At 51.8% G+C, this 17,292-nt stretch overlaps 1 protein-coding gene across 2 annotated transcripts in view; it reads right to left on the minus strand.

Annotated features, from left to right (window-relative positions):
• PDE10A (phosphodiesterase 10A) overlaps nucleotides 1-17,292 on the minus strand; it is a 341,777-nt gene that overhangs the window by 240,758 nt on the left and 83,727 nt on the right. The gene's annotated exons all lie outside the window — the stretch shown is intronic.

Consider the following 17,292-nt stretch of genomic DNA (forward strand, 5'->3'; position numbering starts at 1 on the left):
CCTTTCCTTTTATTTTCAACACATTTTCCTTTAATTCCTTGCCAAGAAAGTGGAATCGCTCTAAGACTCCAGCCATTTCCTGCTATCAGTGTTTCCAGAAGCTGCGCTTCCTGTAACTACAAAGAAAACACCTTCCCTGCCCAGTGGATGCGCTGGGCAGCCTTTCCCTCACTTCCCTCTGCCCCCGACCATCTCCTGCCCCCCGATGCCCTCGTGGGGCTGCTCTGCGTCCCTCCCAGAAGATGGTCCCTCGGGGTTCCACAGGGCCCCGGGATGCGTGGACGCAACATGCTCTGGCACTTCCTCTGTTCAAGGCATCATTGCCAACACTGGACACACATCATTTCATTTCATCTTCGCTCCAACGTGGACTTGTCTAACCCCCAAGCACCACCTTAGGCCACGTCCTCAGCATCCGCTTAACAGATGAGGGACACAGACTCACGTTTCAGGGCCTCGGACTACCTGCTTTTCCTTCCTGAGAAGCCACCAGCCCCCAAAGCACCAGGGAACACTGGCCAGGGTCGGCGGTGTATCAACAGAGAAAGAAAAGACAAACAAGAGTATGAACTGTTAGCATCTCTCTCCACACACACCCCCTCCCCAGGGGTGTGTGTCTGTTCACGTCTCATCATCACATTTGCAAAAAGATCGGGTCATCCCACCTGAAACCTGGTACCCAAAAACTTGCTGTCGTAATAGTCTGGGGTACTTTTCACCAGACTGAAACCCACAAGTCATAATAATTTTGCATCTCAAGAATCTGCCCAGGATACATTTCAAAAAATGTACCAATACAAAACAAATAGAGTTGAAAAACCACTTAGGAAAAAAAAGTGACAGATTTCCTAATGATGGTCCATTTGACAAAAGAAAAAAAAAGGTTACAAAACACAGAAGGTGCCAGAACTCCCCAGCTATGACAGGATCTCAGGAGAAATGCAATTCAACGAGAGCACTAACATTAATAAAGAATAACCTTTAACATGAAGGCATTCCCAGTGACCTGAAAAGCCTTGAAAGCATCTGCGGTGCTCAACAGAGTGAAAGGACAGATTCCAACCCCCTCCCCTGGATCCACACATCCCATCCAGGGAAACAGAACAGGGGTCATCAGGGCTGTCCCTGAAACCCCGGCTACTATGGGGAAACCGTGCCTTCAAGCAAGAGGCCCAAGTACGTGCAAGCTGACAACGTCTCGTCCCCAAGGCTAGGATGTGTAACAAGGATTAACTGTGTGAAGATTCCAGAAGCAAGGACACACGGGTCAAAGAAATTGGTGAAGGTAGTGCCCGGCTGATGCTTAAGGTTAGGAAAGGGTTTGCACAAAATCCAGTAACTAGGAAGGAAGCAGCAGCTAAAATAAAACCAATGGGTGGACTAGGAGGAAATAATATTAAGTGATAAGACAAAGAAAAACGTCAACGGTATAAGCAGAACACAGGAAAAATCAGCAGGGGTGAAGTTCAAACTAAGGGGATAGGAAAGAAACCCACTCAGACGCTCAGAGGAACAGGGAAGAGCAACTGTAAACCTAAAATAAAGCCAGAGAAGGACCAGAAATGTGAGGATCTAAAGAATTCGGTTCCACCACAAAGCACAGCCAGAAGGAGGGCACTGTCCTTGGTGGAGAGTGAGGTCTCTGAGGTCAGGGCGGCTTTCCACCGGGTCTGCCCAGACGGCGCCCACAGTGGCCAAAAAGGATGAATGAATGCATGAGCCCACACCTTCCCGGCTCGAAAGGAAAAACCCCGATCACCGCCGTGAGGGAATAAATTGCAATCAACTGCACCGGCTCCTGCCGAGGGGCATCATTCAGTGGCAAGACCACTCAAGGTCACATTTGCACTCCCTTAAGAAGCTCTAAAATGTAAAGCCCACATTTTCACAGGGAAGACACTCAGTTTCTTGCCAAAATGTAGTGATTTCCACCAGATGAAGCTGGCTGGGCAGCTCTCCAACAGTGTAAACAATAGTTCATCTCTTAAATGTGAAACCGTAGACTCTATCGGAGTCAGAAACTACATTAAAATAGAAGTGGCTTTGTTTCCATTTTCAAATCTGCACATGACGTAGATGCACGTAGAAAGGAGCTGATAAGTATGAGAGGTAATTGATGCATTCATTTTGTGTGTGTGTGTGTGTTTTTTTTTTTTAATATGCATGGTTTGACATTTCGAGATCTTGTGTAGGAGAAGTAAGTGGGAGGCTAGAGGAAGGCAGAATCAAGTGAACAAACCTTCGGGGCTGAAAAATCAACTATGATCTCAACAGGAGGACAATAAAAAAAAAAAAAAGAAAAGATTACATCAACCACTAACTAGGGCAACTATACTTTGGCCACCTGAAGTGAAGAGCCAACTCACTGGCAAAGACCCTGATGCTGGGAAAGATTGAGGGCAGGAGGAGACGGGGACGACAGAGGATGAGATGGTTGGATGGCATCACCAACTCAACGGATATGAGTTTGAGCAAACTCTGGGAGATGGTGATGGACAGGGAAGCCTGGCGTGCTACAGTCCATGGGGTCGCAAAGAGTCGGACACGACTGAGCAAATGAACACCACCACCAGTTAGTTAAATGGCATTTCAGTAAAGTCTTACTTCCTTTTCAATTTAATTTTGAATAGGTAATAAATGATGTTATTCAGAAATCAAAAAAAATATAAAAAACTATGGAGTGACGTCTCCCTACATCTCCTGTTGCCCCTGCCCCCGGGTATCCACTGCTCCCATCCCCACCGAACTGCCAGCGAAGCACTGGGCATGCTTTCTGAGCTTCCGCCATGTTTCTTTATGCAGCACGGACACACGCAGGCATACACTTCCATTGTCCTTTCTAACACAAAAGTGTGGGTGTGTGCATGGCTTTACATCTTGCTTTTTCCGCATGACGATGTACACGAAGAACTTCAGTGCACTGATTTCACTGCTCCAGGCTTCCTTCAGCCAGGTCCCTGCAGGCCAACTTCAGGTCGTTTCTTCAACTGTTCTCTTCAACCAGGGCTGCAGTCAATTAATACCGGGCTTCCCAGGTGGCACTAGTGGTAAAGAACCCACCTGCCAATACCAGAGACACAGGAGATATGGGTTCGATCCCAGGATCAGGAAGATCCCCTGGAGGAGGGCAGGACAACCCACTCCAAGATTTCTTGCCTGGAGAATCTCCATGGACAGAGGAGCCCGGTGGGCTACAGTCCACAGGGTCGCAAAGAGTCAGATACGACTGAATCGACTTAGCATGCATATTAACACCGGGTGAAGTCATCTTGCCTGTGTGTGGGTACATCTGAATGACAAACTCCCAGAAGTAAAACAACTGACTCAATGTGAAGTGAAAGTCACTCAATCGTGTCTGACGCTGCCACCCCGTGGACTGTAGCCCGCCAGGTTCCTCTGTCCATGGAATTCTCCAGACCAGAGTACTGGAGCGGGTTGCCATTTCCTTCTCCAGGGAATCTTCCCAACCCAGGGATCAAACCCGGGTCTTCCGCACTGCAGGCGGATTCTTTACCATCTGAGCCACCACGGGAGCCCCACTGACTCAACGGGTACACGCACTGTTAATATGACGGACACCACCATACTGCTCTCTTCTTGGGCTGTGTCAACGGGTGTTCCCGCCAGGGACGCACACCAATACCTGCTTCCTCATAAAATTACCAATGCTGTGTTAAACAATCTACTGAGTTTTGCAAATCTGACAGGAGAAAAGGGTACCTTGGTGTGCTTTTAAATGGCATTTGTCTTATTGTGAAAGAGGCTGAGCATCTCTTTGTTCATATCCTTTGACTATTTTTATTGGGTTGTTCTTTTTCTTCATCATTCTGGTAGGCAGAGCTCTGCTGTGATATGGACTATTAGAGATTTCTTACAAGGCTGACGGTAAAGAAGAGCCTGATGGCCCTGTTGGAAGCAGGACAGAGCCAGTGCAGGAAGGCAGAGGGCATCACAGAATAAATTGTGATTCGATGTTATTTAGGACTATCAAAAGGCATTTTTGCAAATGCAGACTAACTTCTCAATCATTTCTTTGGTTAATTCCAGATTTTGAGTCACATTTAATGGCTCTCCCTTCTCCAAGGCAAAATGGGACACAACTGAACTGAACTGAACTCCAAGGCTAGAAAGGAATTTCCTTCTTTCTATGGTATCTTTTTTTAAATGTATGTTTAAACATATGATCCATATGGAATTTATCCTGGAGTAAAAGATATGCTCTAATTTTGTTTCCAGATGAGTACGCAGTTGTCCCCAAATCGTTTATTCAATAGTCCATCTCTACTTCTCCTATATGAGATGACACTTTTGAAGTACACTAAATTCCTCTACGTGTCTGACTCTGTTTCAAGGCCTTTCTGTTCTGTTGTATTGGTTTATCTATTCACATGCCAGTACCACACTGTGTGAATCTCCGCAGTTTTATATGTAGGTATTTAACCTGCCTTAAAGATTAAAAGACGCTTACTCCTTGGAAGAAAAGCTATGAAAAACCTAGACAGCATATTAAAAAGCAGAGACATTGCTTTGCCAACAAAGGTCCGTCTGGTCAAGGCTATGGTTTTTCCAGTGGTCATGTATGGATGTGAGAGTTGGACTATGAAGAAAGCTGAGCACCGAAAAATTGATGCTTTTGAACTGTGGTGTTGGAGAAGACTCTTGAGAGTCCCTTGGACTGCAAGGAGATCCAACCAGTCCATCCTAAGGGAGATCAGTCCTGGATGTTCATTGGAAGGACTGATGCTGAAGCTGAAACTCCAGTACTTTGGCCACCTCATGTGAACAGTTGACTCACTGGAAAAGACCCTGATGCTGGGAGGGACTGGGGGCAGGAGGAGAAGGGGACGACAGAGGATGAGATGGCTGGATGGCATCACCGACTCGATAGGCATGAGTTTGAGTAAACTCCGGGAGTTGGTGATGGACAGGGAGGCCTGGCGGGCTGCGATTCATGGGGTTGCAAAGAGTCGGACACGACTGAGCGACTGAACTGAACTGAACTGAAGATAACTAATCATGAGATACAAAGAACATTATCCTAAAAAGGCACCATGACTGAGGACATGAGAATGTTTCCAAAGTAAACTTCTGGTCCTGGGACAAAAGAAAATTTGGAAAAAAGCATGCAGTCTTAATAGGAAAGATAAAATGTATAATGACCCAAATGGAGGCAGCACAGTGATCAAGCTCCTGTGGGTATCACTGCAGAGGTTTATTTGAGAAGCTGCTAGAACGCTGGGGCAGGAGGGCACACTCAGGGCGTGGACAGAGAGGCGCGGTCTGACTGCCCCCCGCTCAGGGTGCTCCGCTCCAGCAGTGACGCGTTCTTCCTGCAAAACTGCCTCTTACACAGCACTCACCGACTTCTGAAAGTTCAGATACGCTTGCATGCTTATAAATAATTCATCACGTCCAAACACATGGCACTGTTTCAGCACTTCATAAGCAACGCTTTCTCTTTCCTAGTCTAGAAAATGTTTTCGTCAAAGTAAAAAGCTTTTTATCATCGCCTCGGGAGCTAAAGCTGAGGCGGCCAGAATGCTCTTAACGCTGATCGCCCCTCCGCCATCAGCCCTGGAGCTCTCCGAGCCCACAGCTCAGACACAGGAAGATGCCACGCTCTCAGCGACTCCGAGGCCCTGGTCACTGGGGCCAAAGAGCGTACTCGGATCCCGAGGCAAAGGAAAAAGAATCAAAGGAAGTTTCGGCTTACACAAGCAGAATTTATCGGCCATGTTACTTATCTCTTTGTTCCTTTGTGGAAATTCAACGTCTTTACAGGACCATCTTGCTCATTTTCTCCCACTTTTACACCTTCTTATTTATTCCTTAGACTTCTGTCATTGGCATTTGTGCTAGGCACCAAGGTTAAGAAAAGGAATAAAAGATGCTTCCTGCCCTCGGGGAGCACACGAGTGTGGACCAGTACAAGCTCCAGGCACTAGGGAGACACAGATGGGTCCGTGAGCAGGCTGGGAGCAGGGCTGGACTCCAGAGGACCCGAAGCTACCTCGGTGGGTGGGAAAGGGCTGGGGGTAGGAGGAGACCTCCTGACCCAGCCAGAAGCCCGGGGTCGCAAGCGGTCGGCACCGTGGGCACTGGAGGGGAGGCGGGGCGGGAGGTATTGGGGGGTTGCTACACGGAGAGCTTTAAAGGCAGACGGAGGGGGATGCAGAGGCCTTCCTGGGGGCAGTGGATGCCATTAAAGCACATGCTTCTCACTGCGAACCCCTCCACCAGTCACCAGTGATCGCCTTTCACCTTGTCCATATCCCTCATCATGGAGCAGCTCGTTGAAGGCAAGGATGGGTCAGGACCGATTCATGAGCAGTGGGGACAAAGGCAGCTGGTGCTCAGCGGACGAGCTCATCATCTGATGACGCCCCTCTCCCACCCAGACGCTGGATGACCTCAGGGTGGGGGCGGGGTAGGGGGGCTGGACCTGGCAGTCTCTCCTGGCTCCCTCCCACCAGCTTTATCTTCCCTCCTCTGCGGGAAGCACCCACCAGATCACCCCACTTCTGTGTCCCGGATTCTGACGGCAGGGTCTCCCTCCAGCCTCAGCTCTGCACACCTAACACTCTTCCCCCTCTAGACACTTCTCAAGCCTCACCCCACCAAATGATTTTCACCAAGATGTGTCCTGAGAGCTCACAAGCGTCCACGCTTCCTGGTTCAGCACAGACGAGTGTGCCCACCGGCTCCACGACAGCTCACACTCACCCACGCCTGCCGGCGCACGGTGAAGGGTGAGCCCTCCATGCTCCTTTCACCGTACACCTTCCCTCCTGCAAGGCTCTCCACTCTTCCCGTCACTCTGCTAACTGTCCGGCCTCTCATCCACCCCCTCTAACCAGGGCAGGACATTCCAATCACGCCCCTGACTCTTGCGTGGCCCCGGGCAGCTCGGCTTGGGGGACTCGCCCTCCTACCCTCCCACTCCCATCCCTCTGAGCCCAGGGCGCTGCCCAGTCAGGGAGCCGGGCAGGAGGGCCCTCGAGGGGCTGTCAGGACCGCCCACCCCCAGCCCGTCGGCACCCTGCCTGCTCGGCCCGCCGCCCTCTCCGAGGACAAGGTCCCTCCGCCGCCCGGGCCTTCCCAATCCACCACATGCCGCTCCCCCAGCGGCTCTGAGGTCCTGTCCTCCTCGCTTTTGCTTAGTCCTCAAACTCCTTTTCCTCAACGAAAAACTCTCAGGCCAGTCCTAGGTGGGGAAAAGCCAGCACATCCCTCCCCGGGTCATGGGGCGACCCCTGGGCCACGGGGAGAACCCTGGGTCTCGGGGCGGCCGCTGGGCCATGGGGCGACCCCTGGGCCTCAGGGTGACTCCCTTTCCTTCTGCGAGGACTGAACAGTCTTGTCTCCGCCACCCCTCAGCCCCTGCAGACGGCTCTGCCTCTGCTGCTCCCAGGAAACCCGCGGAGGCCTACGGCAGCTCCCTGGCCCCACTGATTTGGGAAACCCGGGGCACTGGCCGCCTCGCCTCCAGGTCCTTCTTCCAGACTCCGCGACATGCGTGTTCTGCTCTGCTTCGCCTCCTGGCTCTCAGACGGCCCCTCCTCAGGGCCTCCACGGCCCTTTCCCTCCCGTTGGCCTTGCCTCTGGCCCTGCCCACCCCCATGGTTATTTCCGGTTCCCATTCGGAACGTGGCCCCACCTGCTCCCTGGGGAGTCACAGATCTCATGTCCCTGCAGTGGGGTCCAGAGCCCCCCTGTCACTCATCAGAGCCAGGGGGAGCCCCACTCCACAGCAACACGGCTGTTTACTGAGCGACCCCACCAAGGCCCTCGGCTTCACGTGAAGCACCCGCAGACTCACAGCGGGGGACTCACAACCCCACGGCTTTAAACATCACGATTATCTAAATCCTCCAGTCTCGGTCCATCGACCCCTCTGATTTCCAGACCTAACGTATCTAACTGCCTTCTCGTCAGCTCCACTGAACCGTGCCGCGGGCATTGCGGACTTGGCGTGGCCACGCAAGACGCCCGAGTCCCTCCCGTCACAGCAGTTTCACTTGGTGGCCGGCGCTCCAGCCAAACGCTGGGCCCTCTTCTGGACGCCTCGCCCCCCTCACTCCACACTGCTGATCCACTTGCACGTCTCATGTCTTCTATCCCCAAACACAGCCCCAAAGCCACGGAATTCGACGGCTTCCATTGCCATCATCACCAACCCTGATCCAAACGACCACTGTCTCTGGTAACGACAACACCAAGGTGGCCTTCGGGTCACCGTATCCACCACAGCCCCTCAGACTCTCTGGCCCGACGGCAGGCAGAATGGGGTGAGCTCACGGATCACCCATCACACACCTGCCTAGAGCCTTCCGAGACCGTCCCCCACCAGGGAGCAAAATGCAAACTCGACAGGGCCCTGACTGCCCGTGGGCACCGCAGGAGGCTGCTCCCTGAAGGTCAGGCCTCACTCTGCTCCTCGGGGCAACCTCTGTCTGGGGTGACCTCTTCCTCATACCCACCCAGCTGGCAGCCCTCGGTAGCTGACATTCCAGTGTAACTTCCTCTTCCAAAGACTCTCATGGACCACCCAGACTGCAGCAGCCAACCCTGAAGTTTCACTCACTGCAAACTCTGGAGATGCTTGACACTTCTGATATTTGGGGTCCAGGAGTCTGACAGCTCAGGGCCTGCACCGGAGCAGAAGGCGCCGCCGGCAGTGCTCGCCACAGAGCAGGCGCGGCGTCTTTCCACGCGGATCTTTCTTTTCTCGGACTCAGGACCGTGACCCCACCGCCCACACGCACCCCCACTGTCCCTGACCTCATGCGGTCACCCAGCCCGTCTCGGCCCAGGCCCAGCCTCCCCGCACCTGGGGGAGGGCCTGCCACAAAGGAGCCCCCCCCCCCCGCCTCTGCCTCCCAGAAGCCCAGCTCCACCACGGAAGGTGGTCTTCTCACCTTCCCCCTTCTCTCTCTGTACAGCCCTTCAAAGGCCAGCCGTAAGACCCTCGGCAGCGGCCCCGGGAAGCTCGGTCAATCTCACAGCCCCCTCCCCAGGACGCCCCTCAGCCACCTCCTGATGGAACAGGGGAGCACCAGCTCTGGCTGCCTGCGGGTCTCTGTCTTCCCCATCAGTCTCTGCTTTCCACTGCCTCTGTCACTACAATCACTAAAAGGATGCCATCTATAGGCTTCCCTGGTGGCTCAGAGGATAAAGCATCTGCCCGCAATGCGGGAGACCTGGGTTTGATCCCCGGGTCAGGAAGATCCCCTGGAGAAGGACATGGCAACCCACCCACTCCAGTACTCTTGCCTGGAAAATTCCACGGACGGAGGAGCCTGGTAGGCTACAGTCCATGGGATCACAGAGACTCATACGCGACTGAGCGGCTTCACGTCCTTAATGGTCTGCCTTGGAGAACCTGCCCCACGGTCAGAATGTGAAACTAAAGAGCCTTTGTTCAGCTCAGGGGAACACCCTGACCCTGCCCTGGGTTAATGGGCAGGAACCAAGAAACTAACACATCCCCTCCCTGAGGCCGGCCTCTTATTGACTCCCTCAGGTCCTCGCCCTCGCTGTTCTATAAAAGACCCAGCCTCCAGACTCCCATAGAAGGTACTCTTGGACGCTAGTCTGCCATCGTCCTGGATGCCAGACTTCGGAATTAACTTGCTGCTCCTAGCATCCACACCTCGTCTTCTGATTACTGGCTTGTCCTGCAGGGAGCAGACCACGCCTGGACTCAGGAACACAGACAGTAGGCTCCGATGTGCCCTTCCCCGGCCAGCAAGGCCTTCCCTGGCCCTCTTCCCCCGGCCCTGGCTGGAAGAACCCTCCACCGCAAGACCCGGCCCAGCTGCTCTGGAACATTTTCTGGGCCCTCTGAGGACAGGGCCTCAGCTCGGGCCCCGGAGCCGCTTCACCGAGGAACCTGCTGTCCGCCGGCCTGTCTCTGTGCTCCCTGACACCTGGCGGACTGACTCCCGGCTCCGCAGCACAAGGGCCAAGGCCAAGGGCGCTTCTGATGAGGGGCCCTCGGCTTCTAAGCTCCTAGAAGGCAGACATCATGTTGTTGTTTGGCTTCCTTTTGCCTCTGAATTTTCAACACAAGGATCTGAGCTCCTCCCATGGATGTATCACCATCTCTCCAGGCTCAGGACTGTAACCCAGGAAGACGAGCCCCTGACCTCAGGCTCCCACCAGGCTCGCCTTCCGCACAGGGGGTAGGCAGGAGCAAGTGAGCCAGTTACTGAGCGTGGGAACCGCAGAGGTGCAGAGTGCAACGAGGAAAATCAGAGTGCTGGGCACCCTCTATTTCCTTCGTAAGATCTGAGCAGGTCCACTGCTGAGCTGACTGTGGCGCCAATCATCAGCTCCTTATTGCAAAATTCAGGCTCAAATTGAAGAAAGGAGGGAAAACCACACTTTGGAGAAAGACCTGGCAACCCACTCCAGTATTCTTGCCTGGAGAATCCTAGCAGGTTACAGTCCATGGGGTCGCAAAGAGTCGGACACAACTGAGCAACTTCACTTTCACTTTCGTTCATTCAGGTATGACCTAAATCAAATCCCTTATGATTGTACAGTGGGCGTGATTAATAGATTAAGGGATTAGATCTGGTAGACAGAGTGCCTGAAGAACTATAGACAGTGGTTCTTACATTTTATAGGAGGCGGTGACCAGAACCATCCCAAAGAAAAAGAATTGCCAGAAGGCAAAGTGATTGTCTGAGAAGGTCTTACACATAGCTGAGGAAAGAAGAGAAGTGAAAGGCAGGGAGAAAGGAAAAGATAAACCCAACTGAGTGCAGAGTTCCAGAGAATAGCAAGGAGAGATAAGAAAGCCTCCATAAGTGAACAATGTAAAGAAATTGAGGAAAACAATAGAATGTGAAAGACTAGAGATCTCTTCAAGAAAACTGTAGATACCAAGGGAACATTTCATGCAAAGATGGGCCCAATAAAGGACAGAAACAGCAAGGACCTAACAGAAGGAGAAGAGATTAAAAAGATGTGGCAAGAATACAAAGAAGAACCATACAAAAAAGGTCTTAATGACCTGGATAACCAGGATGGTATGGTCACTCACACAGAGCCAGACATCCTAGATTGTGAAGTCAAGTGGGCCTTAGGAACTATCACTACTAATGAAGTTAACAGAGGTGATGGAATTCCAGCTAAGCAATTTCTAATCCTAAAAGATGATGCTATGAAAGTGTTGCACTCAATATGTCAGCAAATTTGGAAAACTCAGCAGTGGCCACAGGACTGCAAAAGGTCAGTTTTCATTCCAATCTCAAAGAAGGGCAATGCCGAAGAGTGCTCAAACTACCATACAGTTGCACTCATTTCCACAGGCTAACAAGGAATGGTCAAAATCCTTCAAGCTAGGCTTCAGCAGTATGTGAACCAAAATCTTCCAGATGTTCAAGCTGGATTTAGAAAAAGCAGAGGAACCAGAGATCAAATCGCAAACATTTGTTGGATTAGAAAGAAAGCAAGGGAATTCCAGAAAAAAACATCTTCTGCTTTGACTGACTAGCTAAAGCCTTTGACTGTGTTGTTCAGTCACTAAGTCATGTCCAATCCTTTGCGATCCCATGGACTGCAGCACACCAGCCTTCCCTGTCCTTCACTATCTCCAGGAGTTTGTTCAAACTCGTGTCCATTGAGTCGGTGATGCCATCCAACCATCTCATCCTCTGTCACCCCCTTCTCCTGCCCTCAGTCTTTCCCAGCATCAGGGTCTTTTCCAGTGAGTCAGCTCTTCCCATCAGGTGGTCAAAGTACTGGAGCTTCAGCTTCCACATCAGTCCTTCCAATGAATATTCAGGATTGATTTCCTTTAGGATGAACCGGTTGGATTTCCTTGCTATTCAAGGGACTCTCAAGAGTCTTCTCCAGCACCACAGTTTGAAAGCATCATTTTTTGGGCGCTCAGCCTTTTTTACAGTCCAACTTTCACATCTGTACAAGACTTCAAATCTGACTATGGGGGTGGAAGATTCTTAAAGAGATGGGGAAACCAGACCACCTTACCTGTCACCTGAAAAGCCTGTATTCAGATCAAGAAGGAACAGTTATAACTGAACACAGAACAATGGACTGGTTCAAAACTGGGAAAGGACTACATCAAGGCTGTATATTGTCACCCTGCGTATTTAACTTGTATGCAGAGTGCATCATGGGAAATGCCAGGCTGGATGAAGCACAAGCTGGATCAAGATTTCCAGGAGAAATATCAGTAACCTCAGATATGCAGGCCTCTAATGGCAGGAAGCAAAGAGAAACTAAAGAGCCTCTTGATGAAGGTGAAAGAGGAGAGAAAAATCTGGTTTAAAATCCAACATTAAAAAACTAGGATCATGGCATCCAGTCCCATCACTTCATGTCAAATAGATGGGGTAAAGGTGAAAATAGTGACAGATTTTCTTTTCTTGGCCTCCAAAATCACTGCAGATGGTGACTGAAGTCATGAAATTAAAAGACACTTGCTCCTTGGAAGAAAAGCTATGACAAACCTGGACAGCATATTAAAAAGCAGAGACATCACTTTACCAACAAAAGTCTGTATAGTCAAAGCTATCATTTTTCCAGTTGTCATGTACAAATGTGAGAGTTGGACCATAAAACAGGCTGAGCACCGAAAAATTGATGCTTTTGAACTGTGGTGTTGGAGAAGACTCTTGAGAGTCCCTTGGACTGCAAGGAGATCCAACCAGTCCATCCTAAAGGAAATCAGTCCTGAATATTCATCGGAAGGACTGATGCTGAAACTGAAGCTCCAATACTTTGGCCACCTGATGTGAAGAGTCAACTCATCGGAAAAGACCCTGATGCTGGGAAAGACTGAAAGCAAAAGAGAAGGGGAGGAAGAGAGAGGCAGAAAAAGTTGGATAGCATCACTGACTCAATGCACATGAGTTTGAGCAAACTCTGGAAGACAGTGAAGGACAGGGAAGCCTGGCATGCTGCAGTCCACAGGGTCACAAAAAAAACAGTGGGACAAGAGTGGGAGACTATATAACAACTTAGTGGAGTTTCCCCTTAGATAGATTTAGATCAGCTGGAGGAACTCGACTTACATTTTAAAAGGAAATTAAAATGTTTCAAATTAAAACTAAGAGTTCTCCTTTTAAGAGGGAAATATTCCTTTTTCATTAAAATTATGTTTTCTTTCCTTCTCAGAATTCGTGAGTTGATTTTAACAAACAACAGTTAACAGTGTATTAACTGGTAAAATGTTCACCACATCAAGCTTAACCTTCTGTACAGTAAACAAAATCTATTACCTCGTACACTGCATTTGTGTGTGTGACAAGTACTTTTAAGATCTACTCCCTTAGTAACTTTCAAATAGGCAATCCAGTATTAATAATTACAGTCACCATGCTATATCCCCATCATTTATTTATTGGACCTCACTTATTTTTATTAATGGGATAGAAAGAGTTTTAGATGCAAAATTACCTAAAGCTAATGTGTCAGGGTGACATTGCAGAAGACACCATCTTCTACTGTTTCCACTGTTTCTCATTCAAATGTTTAGGGGTTATCTTTGTTCGTGGAAGTTTCTTGAAATCAAAAGAAGAATTTTGTGAAACTAAAAATTGACGAATCTGAATAATTCCACCTGGTTCAAACCGCTTCTCCTTTGGATTAAACCCTGATGCCACCAGTCAGGACAGACACAGGCACCCCCACTTCGCTGGGCTCTTTCCTGATCTCACCCAGGCCTGGCGGCAAGTCCTCACAGCGCTCCTTTGCTGTTATCTTGGGGGGTGTCCTATGGGCACTGCAGCTCCTTGGAAGGACTAGTTTCCGCGTTGGCACCTCTCTGTCAGTTGCTGGTAACTGATTTACACCCGGTGTCGCTGCTGTGTGGTCAGCCTGGCATCCCACTGCAATCCCAGGATCATCAGGTCCGCAGGAACAAGTTCAGTGTGAAGTCTAGTGTAGCGTCTGTGTGTTACACACACTCGCTCTTAAAAGGGATCATATTTATCTCAGCTTGCTCAAGTGCTGGCCACACAGTATCTTAAGTCTCAAGAAACAGAGCAAAGAGTGGTTAGCCAGGGGTGTAGACTGTATTAAAAATCCACCTTTCCTAGACACATACACATTTTCTGTTGAGAATATTTTAGAAATATACAACAAATTGTAGCATGAAGACGTGTCTGCCGCCGGCACCAACACACACTTTCTCATCCTGTCTCACTCTCTGTCCTGTCTCACTGTCCTCGCTGGCTCTGCACTCTCTGAGCAGTATTTTTCTTTTCTACAGCTCTGTGCCTTATTCACAGCAGCCTGCGGGGGCAACACCCATGAGGAGAGAGGCAGGAGCATTTGTGAGAGGAAGAGAGAGACAAGGACCTTCCTTTAACTTTTGTGTGTCCTGAGGGCAGGATTCCCAGCTCAGCTCCAAAAGTCCTTGCCCCACCGGTGTACACAGCCCCTGCACGCCCTGCCACGCTCCACGTGTAGACAAGGTGAGCTGTTTCCTCCAGAAGACAATGCAGCTCCTAGTGGCCTGTCAAAGCGTGACCTCTTGGCTTTCCTTTCCTGTCTGTGTGCATGCACACACACAGACACACACACATACACACACACCACTGCAAAGTGGACTTCACAGCAACACCTCTCCGAGCAGTGAAGTCCCGAGGCCCAGTGCCGGAGGACAAGCTCGGAGGTCAGCGATGAAAGGCGGATGGCTGATGCAGTCGGCACCAGCCTGCCAGGGTCGGAGAGAGCCCGCCAACCCTCCCGGCGCTGGGCAACAGTGCCGCGCTTGCTTCTCGGAGGCTCTCTCCTCCTGGTTGGTGAACTCTTGGACCACAGCCCGCTAGGGCAGCACCTGGCAAGTGGCAGGAACTCTTAATAAGTGTTTGCTCCGTGCATTACCAAGCGAATCAGTGAATCTGTATGAACCAAAATGCGAGCCCAAATGGACAGGAGTGGAAACAGGACATTACACTCTCAAAACATGATTTGCTTTCTGATGATGATACAACAGGCATTCCTACAAACAACAATCAGACACAGCAGCCTTTACGTGACAACTTGCTTGTGAGACCCAGAAGAGATCAGACAGAAAGGAAAAAAGGGAATAAACGTGCACCAGCTATGACACATGTGGGCACTTTTGCATTCTTACAGAAGCCCAGATTTTCCTCAAAAAGACTCGTTTTCATTGACAAGTATCAAACAAGTCTGCCAAGCTTCAGGTACTTCAGCAGTTCTCACAAATGTGGCTTGTCACGCAGCAAGAGACAGAAAGAGAGTCCCCAGCGTGAAGGACACAGTGTCAGAGCAGAGACTGGCTGTGGTCCTTAAAGCCACCATCGAGCCTCTTGCCATTTTTGCAGTGAGGTGGGTCCAAGAATAGATTTTTCTCAAAAGTGTGTGTGTGTGTGTGTGTGTGTGTGTCCGATTCTTTGAACCCCATGGACTATACAATGCATGGAATTCTCCAGGCCAAAATACTGGAGTGGGTAGCCGTTCCCTTCTCCAGGGGATCTTCCCAACCCAGGGACCTTTAGTATTCACTACCTTAGTAAGGTCCCAAAGATTTTTATAAGCAGTGGTTCCTAGTCAAACCCCAAGCTAATTCTCACTGACTTGGTTAAGGGGGAAAAAAAACAACAACAAGAAACAACCAAAAACCCTCAACAACTCTTGAGTCTACACTGGGCCTCTCCCTGTGGAAGCTCCCTGCAGAGCTGGGGGGTAGGAAGCGGGTGGATGGCCCTCTCCCCGGGATCCTCTGTCTTTCCAAAAGGAAAGTTTGCTAAGGACTCTGCCAGGACACCTCCATCCTACCTGAGCTGTTCATCTTCATGCTTCTCCCCAACATCCCTCCCAACCTGCCCCACCCCAGACAACCAGCAGTAACAACAGAAACAAACCTCATCACTTCAGGGAAATCCCCACACCCCCAGGCTCCCTAGCACAGCCTTCCTCCCAGAACTTTCACATGCAGGTGTGGGGGCCTGCACCCACTCCCTCCCTTCAACCAGGTGCAAACTGTGAAAAGCAGCTGTTTTATTTTTTACCGAAAGAAATCCCTAGTGCAGGAGGAAGGGGGCAGACGGGAACCCCAGTCCTAGGCACCGGACTAACCCAACTCAAGTCAGAGTGAGTGAACTAGGAGCTCCCCGCTCTCCACCAACCTTCATTCAGTTCACGGCCAGGCGGGGCCCGTTTCAGCGAGTACAGATGTCCATGCCTAACACAGATGCCCACGCCTAACACGCCTAAGGGCAGCAGGGGAGGCCGCGCCCCCAGACCGCGTCCTTCCTGAACCGCAGCATCTAGGAATCAAGCAACACCCGCAGGTGCGGGCCCGAAGGAGGCAGACACCTGAGGGCTGCCCTGCGGGTCGGACTGGGGGCAGGCTACGGGCTGGGGGTGTCCGCTGGGAGTCCAGGGCCCACGCCCCGCTGTCCTTTCAGGTCAATGGCAAACACGAGCAGAGACCGCCGCCAGCGGCTCCAGACCGCCAACAAGCATTCACGAGGCCTGAACCCCGCCAGGGAGGCGGGAGCTCGCGGCGGGATGGGGGGCGGCAGCCGGGCCTCACCAGACACGCTCACACGCCCGGGAACGGCACCCCCAGAGGTTCCCGGGTGGGCGGCGAGCTCAGACGGGTTCCGGCCGCGAGGAGGGGTCGGACCCCGGGTGCCCGGGAGGTGCAGGTCGGCCGGGGTTGCGGAGTGAGCGGCAGACGGGAGCGGGAAGCCGAAAACGGCCACCCTGGAACCGCCGGCTGGGAGAAGGCGCCGCGGAAACGCAGGTCCCCGGCGAGAGGCAGACAAAGGCTCGGGTGCGCACGCGGTGGACGGTGGCGCCGGAGCCCGCGCCGAGGGCCGCGAGGAGCCCCGCCCGACCCGGCTGGCGCCGGAGTCGCCTGGGGTTCCCGCGGGCGCAACCTCCCGCCCCGCCCCGGTCCTCACCTCGGTCGCCCTCCATCCAAGACAACGGCGACCCCCTCCTCCGCGCACCCGGCGCCTCTTCCCTGAACATCTCCTGCCTCCTGCCTCCTAGCAAATATCTGCCTCGATGCTTCTGCTCGGTTTTGCCCCCCTCCCCCGTGACACGCCTTCCGCCACCCCTGCTCCGGCGCGCTCCGAGTCCCGCTCGCGGGGAGTGCCCGAGGTCCCGGGTGGGGCGCGGCCCCAGGGGTCCGGACCGGCGGCGCCGTTCTCCCTCGCCCTGACACCCCATTGTCCTGCCCCTTACCAACCCGAGCACCGGTAAGCCCCAGGATCTAGACCCTAGAGAAAGTGGACTCTGGGCGAAGGCGCGCCCATCTCCATGCGGTCAGTCCACGCT

This window comes from Cervus elaphus, chromosome 26 (genome assembly GCF_910594005.1).
Source record: "Cervus elaphus chromosome 26, mCerEla1.1, whole genome shotgun sequence".
Taxonomy (NCBI): Eukaryota; Metazoa; Chordata; class Mammalia; order Artiodactyla; family Cervidae; genus Cervus; species Cervus elaphus.